Source organism: Triticum urartu, chromosome 7A, assembly GCF_056163025.1.
Source record: "Triticum urartu cultivar PI428250 chromosome 7A, HENAU_Tu73, whole genome shotgun sequence".
NCBI lineage: Eukaryota > Viridiplantae > Streptophyta > Magnoliopsida > Poales > Poaceae > Triticum > Triticum urartu.
Window position 1 is genome coordinate 460,779,672 of NC_141879.1, and position 10,139 is coordinate 460,789,810.

At 49.3% G+C, this 10,139-nt stretch overlaps 1 pseudogene; it reads left to right on the forward strand.

Moving 5' to 3' along the window:
• The first annotated feature begins 6,000 nt into the window (after positions 1-6,000).
• LOC147959942 (uncharacterized) lies at positions 6,001-7,102 on the forward strand (annotated as a pseudogene).
• The last annotated feature ends 3,037 nt before the right edge of the window (positions 7,103-10,139 follow it).

Sequence of the window (10,139 nt, forward strand, 5' to 3'; positions counted from 1 at the left end):
AACCCCATCCGACAGAACGTCTCATAGTAGAGGATGTTGATGCTACTGCCTCCATCCATGAGCACTTTAGTAAATTTTTATCCACCAACCTGAGGCGCCACTACCAAGGCTAAGTGACCCGAATTATCAACCCGGGGAGGATGATCTTCTCTGCTCCACACAATAGGCTATTCTGACCAACTTAAATAGCATGGAATCGCCGGCTCAACGGCATTGACAGCCCTCTTATGAAGCTTCTGGTCCCTCTTGCATAAACTAGTGGTAAATACATGGTATTGCCCACTACTCAACTGTTTTGGGTTGCTCTGATATCCGGACTGTTGCTGCTGATTACCTTGGCCGGGTTGTGGATTATAACCTCCCTAGTTACCCGTATGGCCCTGACCGTGAAAACCGCCTCCACCTGAACCGGCGCCCGGGCCATGAAAGCCGCCTCCACCTGAACCCCCGCCAGGCCCGTGACTTCCATCAAATGCATTTGAATTTTTAAATGTCTTCATGATTGTACAGTCCTTCCACAGATGGGTGGCTGGCTTCTCTCGGGTGCCGTGTCTTGGACTAGGTTCATTCAATAGTTGCTCGAGGGTGGGACCTGACCCACCTAACCGAGGGGGTTGCCTACCCTTGCGCTGTTGATTGTTGCCCTATGCATTGGTGTTAGCCACAAATTCGTCAACCTTATGTTTATTACCTCCTTAATTTGCCGGGTTATGCTGGTGACCCTTGCCATTGCCGTTCTTATTTCCCTTCCCTGTTTTTCCTCATCAGACACGGGATCCTTGGTGCTGTCAGAATCAACATACTTGACCAGAGCCGCCATCAATTGGCCCATGTCATTGCAGTCATGCTTGAGCCGCCCTAGCTTCTGCTTCAGAGTTCAAAACGGCAATTCTTCTCCTACATTAAGACTGCCGAGCCGGCATCCATCTTATCAGATGAATGTATTATCTCCTTGACCCAGCGCACCCAATGGGTTGTGGACTCACCTTCCTCTTGCTTACAATTAGTCAGATCCACGATTGACATAGGTTGTTTGCATGTGTCCTTGAAGTTCTGAATGAACCGTGCTTTTAATTCCGCCCATGAGCCGGTGGAATTGGGGGGTAATCCTTTCAACCAAGTGTGAGCCGTTCCATCCAACACCATAGTGAAGTACTTGGCCATTGCTGCATCACTGACTTCCAACAGCTCCATCGCCATCTCATAACTCTCAATCCAGGCCCCAGGCTACAAGTCGTCCGTGTAATTAGGCACCTTACAAGGCCCCTTGAAGTCTTAGGTAAGCGCTCATTACGTATAGCTGGCACCAGGCAAGGAACACCTCCTGTCCTTGTGGCTACTCCAGCCTCAACAGAGGTTGCTGGATAAGCCGGAAAAGTTTGAGGAGCCGCCTGCTCAGCTGCCAATTGAACCGCCCACTCAGCCTCTTGTCGGATCCTCTCCTGATCCGCTAAGTTAAGGGCTTCAGCCTGCACCGGCTCATGCCTGCGTGGTTGGTTACGGCGTCTGAAGAAGTTCTCTCACCCTTCGGGTTTCGATTGCTGTCGGAGAGTTGCCTTCCATCGGGAGAGCTGCCAAATGAGCCGACGTAGCAATGAGGTTTTCCAAAGGATTGGAGAAGTGACTCAGTGGTGTTGACGTATAATGAGGCGGAGCGGTATACATGCGAGGTGGTTCCATGGCACACGGCTGAACTGGTGCTCCGAGTGTCGTGATCCGATTTGCCTCCGGCGGGTTACTTGGACCGGCCCCGGGTGTATGGAAAAGGTTTGCTAGGATCGAGCATCAGAGGTAGACGTGACTAAGTTTTCTGATGCCTTCTCCTCATGACCTTGTTTGACACATTTAGATCCACCGAGAGCCGGAAAGTCTCCGCATGAAGCTGCTGAGCACGAGCGTCCAAAGCCGTCCGCTCCGCGGCCATCCTGACCTCTTCTGCTGCTAGATTTTCCTTGGTCTGTGCCATCTCTTCGCGTACGCGTGCCACCTCCATGTCATGCTGAACTTTATCCTCCGGCTCTATCACGGCAGTCAACAGAGCCGTCAGATCATCCGTGAGGTCCATTAGCATCTGAGCTGGGGGGCGCGCGGGGTCTCCTAACCCGGCCGCTGCCGACCCGGTGGTTGTTGCTGCTGCAGCCATGGAGTTCTTCCCGGGCTAAGTGCCTACCATGAAGACTCCGACTCGATTCGGCGGATCAAAGGGGTCCGGAATACTGCTGCTATCGGAACAGCCCCCAAGCATGCCATCCTGCAGGTGATACAAAGAATTCGTCTCGCCTATTGATGACATAGCGTCGGAACAGATGGCCGTCTCACCGACATCCACGGATCCTTCGGAGTATTCACCTCCATGGATGCAACCCACAAAGTCACGCCTCACAGCGGGTCGGGCCCGGGCAGGCCTCACGCGCTGAGCCGTCTCGATTATGTTGGTGCAGTCGTCCGACTCAGGGCCCGATTCGCCGATCCGTCCAATGAAGACATGAATCCCGCCGAAGGGGACCCGGTACCCGTACTCAATTGAGCCGGCCTTGGGGCCCCAGCCTTCGTCATCAATGTAGAGCTTGCCGCGACGACTCTTGGTTATCCGACCCACAACGTATCCCTTGAGCCCTTCAAAGTTGCCCTTCAAGAACTCAAATCCACTGTGCGTTGGCCCCACGATGGGCCCAACTGTCGTGGAATTGTCACGGCTGATGTCCTAACAAAAGGACTTAGTCGTGGGTCCATCGCTACTAGGAAGCTTAAAGGGGTTAATCGGGACAAAGGACACGAGAGGTTTTATACTAGTTCGTCCCCTTACGATGAAGGTAAAAGCCTACGTCTAGTTGTCTTTGGAATTGCTGGGGTTTCGATCACTAAGAGGCTAATCCACCGGCTTGGTTATCGATCTCTTGTTTCTTGCCCTAAGCCGCCGCCAGGTCGCCCCCTTATATACACGGGTTGACGCCTAGCAGCCTACAAAGTCCCGGCCAGCTCATAAAACATGTTCGGCTCGGTGACTTCTTTTATATGCCTTTCTTTACAAGTATTTCCTTACATACGGCGGTTTACAATATTGGGTCTTAAGCCGCCTCTGGGCTTAGGCCTTCTATAAGCCTTAATAAACTATCGCCTTGAATGTTACTGGGCTTCCTTCGTGACCCGCCATTGGGGCTGACCCGACCCCTCCTGGGCGGGTCATACCTGGTAGCTATATCCCCAACACATGGTCAGGAAATGATGACCATCTATTGATCAACGAGCTAGTTAACTAGAGGCTTACTAGGGACATATTACGATCTATGTATTCACACATGTATTACGGTTTCCGGTTAATACAATTATAGCATGAAAAATAGAAAACTATCATGAACAAGGAAATATAATAATAACCAATTTATTATTGCCTCTAGGGCATATTTCCAATTGTCTGCTACACAACTTGTTCCTGTAGACTCGTGTTGGGCCTCCAAGCCCAGAGTTTTGCAGGACAGTAGCAATTTCCCTCAAGTGGATGACCTAAGGTTTATCAATCTGTGGGAGGCGTAAGATGAAGATGGTATCTCTGAAACAACCCTGCAACCAAATAATAATAAGTCTCTGGTGTCCCCAGCACACCAAATACAAAGGTAAATTGTATAGGTGCACTAGTTCGGCAAAGAGATGGTAACAAAAGTGTAGTAATGATAGTAGATATTGATTTTTGTAATAGGAACAATAAAAAATAGCAAGGTAACAAGTAACAAAAGTGAGCACAAACGGTATTGCAATGCTTGAAAATCAGGCCTAGGGTCCGTACTTTCGCTAGTGCAATCTCTCAACAATGCTAATCTAATTGGATCATATAACCATCCCTCGGTGTGCGATGAAGAATCACTCCAGAGTTCTTATCTAGCGGAGAACATAAGAAGAAATTGTTTGTAGGGTACGAAACCACCTCAAAGCTTTTCTTTCCGATCAATGTATCCTAGAGTTCGTACTAAAATAACACCAAGATATTCTTTCCGATCGATCTGACCAAGAGTTCGTAATAAAATAACACCATACGATACACATCAACCAACTCTAATGTCACCCAGATACTCCAATGTCACTGCAAGTATCCGTGAGTTGATAATACGATATGCATCAAACCATTTCAGATTCATAATACTCAATCCAACATAGAACTTCAAAGAGTACCCCAAGATTTCTACTAGAGAAAGAAGGACGAGAACGTGCATCAACCCCTATGCATAGATTACCCCAATGTCACCTCAGGAATCCGCGAGTTGAGTGCCAAAACACATATCAAGTGAATCAATATGATACCCCATTGTCACCACGGGTATTCATAGCAAGACATACATCAACTGCTCTCAAATCAATAAAAGTACTCAATCAAATAAAAGGAAATCTCAAAGGGAAAACTCAATACACAACAAGATAGAGAGGGGAAAACACCATATGATCCAACTATATTAACAAAGCCCACGATACATCAAGATCGTGACATCTCAAGACCACGAGAGAGAGAGAGAGATTAAACACACATCTAGTAGTACGAACCCTCAGCCCCGAGGGTGGACTACTCCCTCCTCATCATGGTGGCCATAGGGATGATCAAGATGGCCACCGATGATGATTTCCCTCTCTGGCAGGGTGCCGGAACAGGGCCTAGATTGGTTTTTCATGGCTACAGAGGCTTGCGGCAGCGAAACTTCTGATCTAGGGTTATTTCTCATGGTTCCTCGATTTAGAGGATTTTTGGCATCGATTTCACGCAAAGATGGGCCACGAGGTGAGCACAACCCACCGGGGCAAGCCAGGCCCCTTTGGTGCGCCGTGGTGGGTTGCGCCCTCCTCGTGGCTCTTTTAACCCTCCCACGAAGCTTCGGGGGTCTCTTTTGTTCCAAAAAATCGTCAAAAAGTTTCAGCTCCTTTGGAGAACTTTCATTCCTGCACAAAAAACAACACTACGGTAGTTCTGCTTAAAACAATGTCAGTCCGGGTTAGTTCCATGCAAATCGTACCAAAACCATATAAATTTTTTGTAAACATGACATGAATACTTCCTAAATTATAGATACGTTGGAGACGTATCAACATACATAAGCCCGGTAGAAGCTAGCTAGGGCGAGGCGATTTCCGGTAGCAAGTGTCATCGCGAAGATTCGCCGGTGGAGGGCGTCGATCTGGAGTACGAGGCCTCCCTCCGCTCTAAGCTGGAGGCCGACCAAGTGGCCCATGAGCAGGTGGCTCGGGACCATGAGGCTTGGGCGGCAGGGCCGGAGTGGCTCCAGCGCGACGAACGGGCGCTGTCTCTGGCTGGATCTGGCCCTCCGACGTCTGGATCTGGTGGTGGGGTTTCATCGGCGGCGGATCCGTGGGAGGTGGTGGTGTCGGGTGGTGCTGATGGCTTGACCTCGTCTAGCCCATGTCCGCCTCCCCCTCGGGGTCTGGTGGCCAATCCTCGCCAGCCTCTCCGTTCTTTTGGATCTGGTTATGGTGCTCGTCCTCCACCATGCAGCTTCTCTGCCCCGAGCAGTTGAAAACGTGCCGCCCCTGCCTCTGAGCCTGGCTCTTCCTCTACTGGGCTTGGGGAGGGCATCCTCCCGCGTCCTCCACCTCCCCCTACCTCGTCATTCTACTCCTGCACCCAATCCCTCCTCCTCTCTCACATGCTTTGCTTGTCACCAACTAGGACATTTCCAATCAAGATGCTTCAACCCTCCCTTTTGCCTTATCTGTCGATCTAAAGGACATTTGACTGTTGACTCTCGGGGTGCTTTCGTGCATTACGGGACAGGGCTCCCGGGGTTCTCCTTCTTTGCCCTTGACAGTGAGGTCCCCTTGGCCGCTGCGGCTCCCTCGCTCTCCAATGTGGCCATCTTCACTGTTCAGGACTAAAAGATCTCTCCTTGGGTCTTGTTGGAAGGCCTCCGGGTCTGGGATGAGGGTGGCTGGGATTGGAAAATTAACCAGCTGTCAGAGTTTGAGTTTGCGGTGGTGTTCCTCTCCAAAGAATGTCTACGGATGATTGCTTCATGCACTAACTTTACCCTCCCACACAATCAACTTGTGGCGTCTGTCAAGGCCGCGGCCTGTGGTGTCAAGGCGGTGGGTCTACTCTCTGAGGTCTGGGTTTTGGTCGATGATGTGCCTGCAGGTCTTCGCTGAGTTCCTTTTCTGATGGCTTTCGGTGTTCTGAGTCTCTGGATAAACTTGGTCCTGCTCGTGTTAAAGTTTGGTGTGTCGATCTGGTGTGCACTCATGGTGTGATTGATGTGTTCCCATCTTTTGATGGTGTTCGCCTCCGAGTTCGGGTCGTAGGGACTGAGGCTCATGAGGTCCCTCCACCTCCTCCTCCCCCTGGATCTGCGAGATCGGATAAGAAGGATGATGGCTCAGAGGGTGGTCAAAACCCTAGTGGCTGTACTGATGCTCACTTCACCCAGCCCAAGTGGGATGGCATGGAGCCGGAGGTTCGTGATCTATTCAAATCTAATGCGCCAGTTGGTCCTGCTCAGAAGGAGGCGGCTGATGGCGATGCCCAGGGGAAGGCTACAATCATGGGTACTCTGATCTCTGGAGTCTGCTCCAATATGCCAGCCCGCCCTCTCTCGCCTACCTTCTCTTCGATTGAAGACTTGCCTCTGTCTCCCCCTCGTCCTAATGTGGCACCCGCTAGCAAGAAGAAGAAAACTTCTGTCAGAAAATTTTAATCCAGGAGTCGGGTGTCGTCGGGCTCCAAGCAATCCATGGCGGGGTTGTGCGGCCGTCTGGATGCTGACATGGGCTCGACATCTGGTTCAGGACATTTGTTGGCATCTCCAGTGGCACGCTATCCTTCGATTCGTTCGCCTAATTCTACGGCTCGCAAGGGACACCGGGTTTGGGACTCTTGGGAGCCGGTGTCGGTGCGTGCGGAGCACCATGCTGTAGCTAGGGATTTGTCCCCCCCTCAGGTATTGCGTCCAGTCCTCTTCCTCCCGCATCCCTGGTTTGTTTCGTTCTGCCTTCTTTTAAATCTGCCTTACATGCCTAGATTGCTGGTCTAGATCTTGTGGCCGACAGGGTTGGCCTCTTGGAGGGGGAGTGGTCAGGCCGGTATGCTCTTGAGGCTGCTCTGATGTAGTTGCATCAGCAGGCGGAGATATATTGGCGTCAGCGAGGTACCTTGAACTAGACTCTTAAAGTTGATTCCCCCATGACGTACTTCTTTGCCATTGCTAATGGAAGAAGGAGAATATGCTCTATTGACATCCTTCTCATTAATGGAGCCAGAACCTCGAATCAATCTCTTATTATGGCACATGTGGTTGAATTTTTCTCCTACCTTCTATCTGGTAAACAGAAGTCTGGCCTCGCCATTTCCCCCTCCTTATGGGACGTTTGTCGATAATTTCGAGAGCTAAAAATGATTCCTTAATGTTGCCTTTGTCAGAGACTGAGATTTGGGACGTTATTAATGCTGCTAATCCTAATGCTCCCTCTGGGCCTGATGGCTTCTCCATTCCTTTCTTCCAGAAGTTCTGGCCTCAACTTCGTCGGTTGGTGTGTAAGATTATTCAAGGCTTTTGCCTTGGGATAGTGGACATTTCTCGCCTTAATTATGCTGTCATTACTCTTATCCCTAAAGTAAAAGGGGCCAAGCTAATTTCCCAATTTAGGCCGATAGCCCTCATTAACAACTTTGCGAAATTCCCGATGAAAGGCTTTGCCACTCGTCTATCCCTTGTAGGTCACAGAACCATCAGCCCTTTCCAATCAGCGTTTATCAAAGGGCGTTTCATTTTAGACGGGACCCTTTGTCTGGATGAGATTGTCCATGATCTCAAAGTTCATAAGTCTAAGCTGGTAATTTTGAAACTGGACTTTGAAAAGGCGTATGATTCGGTCAGCTGGCCGTTCCTTAGGCAAGTGCTTCTTGTCAAGGGCTTTGAAGGGGTATATGTTCACAGAATCATGTAGTTGGTCTCGGGGGGGGGGGGGCACACTGCGGTTTCAGTTAATGGTCAGGTCAGCAACTTCTTCACCAATGGTCGGGGCCTACGGCAAGGTGATCCTGCGTCTCCTATCCTCTTTAACTTTGGTGCTGATGCCCTATCTCGTATCCTTTCCCGGGATTCCTCTCACAGTCACATTTCCCCGGTCATCTCACACCTTATTCCGGAAGGGGTCACGCACCTTCAATATGAAAATGACACGATCATTATGGTTGATCTAAACGACTCCTGCATGGCCACATTAAGTTCATTCTCCTGTGCTTTGAAACCCTCTAGGGCCTCAAAATAAATTTGTCCAATAGCGAGGTCATTGTCACTGGGGTTGATGAATCGGAGGCCTTACGGGTAGCCCAGCTTCTCAACAGTAGCTTGGGAGCCTTTCCTTTCAAATACTTGGGCCTCCCGATCTCCCCGGATAATTTGCATGCCAAAGAGTTTGCCCCTACAGTGGCGAAGATTGGTAATAGGATGCTCCCTTGGCGGGGCAGATACCATACGCTGGGAAAGTGGCATTGATTAATGCTTGTCTGTCTTCCTTACCAATATTTATCATGGGCTTTTATATTTTATGTACCGGTATGCACGCTGGTTTTGATAAGCACCGGGGTGCTTTCTTCCGGAACTCGACTGATAATAGATGCAAATACAGATTGGTTAAGTGGAAGATAATATGTAGGCTCAGGAACCTTGGAGGGTTGGGCATTATTAACACTCCTATTATGAATAGATGCCTCATGATCAAATGGTGGTGGAAAATTATGACCACAGGTGCTAATACCTTATGGTTCTCTATTCTCAAAGCTAAATACTTCCCTTTTTCTAGCCCTATGATTGCTTCCCCTCGGGGAGGCTCGCAGTTTTGGAAAGATCTTCTCAAGGTTCGCCCGTTATTTCAGGCTAACGTCAAGTTTGTGGTAGGAAATGGTGTTTCTGTTCGGTTTTGGCTTGACTGGTAGTGTGGAGATTCACCTCTCTCTGTTATCTTCCCTGCATTGTTTTCCTACTGCCCTAACCAGAATATCTCCATCGCGGAGCTCTCGGCTAATAATTGGGACCTTGCCTTCCGACGTTCGTTGTCCCCATCAGAGTTGGAAGACTGGCAGCGGCTTACTGCCTTCTTCCCCTTGCTTTCGTAGACAGCTGGCACGGTGGTCTGGCCCCATGCGTCCTCTGGTCGTTTTTCTGTTAAGTACTTATATTCTAAGCTTATTGGTGGTACCCCCACTAATAGATTTACCCAGATATGGAGGGCTCGTGTTCCCCCAAAGTGAAGATCTTCCTCTGGAAAGCCTTCAAAGGTCGCCTCCTGGTGGCTGACCAAATTCGTAAATGTAATGGCCTGGGATCGGAGTTCTGTACCCATTGTGGCACCCTGGAGGACATGAACCATATTTTCTTCCATTGTGCTTTGGCTAAGCTGGTTTGGAGCTGCGTCAGATCATGGCTTCATGGTCGTGGGCACCATCCTCTTTTTCTGAACTTCGGGTCCTCAGCAATGGCCTGGTTGGGGTCACTAAGCATTTATTTTGGGTCGGACTGGGGGCAATTTGCTGGGCCTTGTGGACTACCAGGAACAAATTTTCCATCGAGCATGTTTTTCCTGCTAAACCTACTGACTGCTTATTTAAATCTTGCATATTCCTGTAGCAGTGGAGATCATTGACTAAGACGGAAGACCGGGACACTTTTGACCTTCTGTTCTCCAAAATTCGGGCCTCGACGTCTTCCCTATCAAGGCAGGAGCCGGCTGCGTAATTGCTTCGATGTCTCTTTTACTTAGTTGTTGGCTACGTCGTTTTAAGTTGATCCTATTCTCTTCCGATCTGCGTGCTGTGTTGCTAGCCTGGGTACCTTGTACCTCTTACCTTTGTGTTTTTTTGACTTCATGCTGCCCTTGGTGGGGCGTGATCATGTTTGTTGGTTATGGTTTGTCTGGAACACTGCCTGGTGGCTTTATTTATAAAGTCGGGCGGATGCCTTTCCTCTAAGAAGATCAATTCCATCGATCAACTCGACGAAAACTCTAGGCAAACACAAAAAAGGAAAAAAATAGGACTCTTCGATCTATCATGTTATTTTTTGAGACAACTTTTTTTGAAATATCAGGCAAGTTCATGATTAATTTCAGTAAATAATTCATGACTAGAACAGAGACTAGCAGGCAAT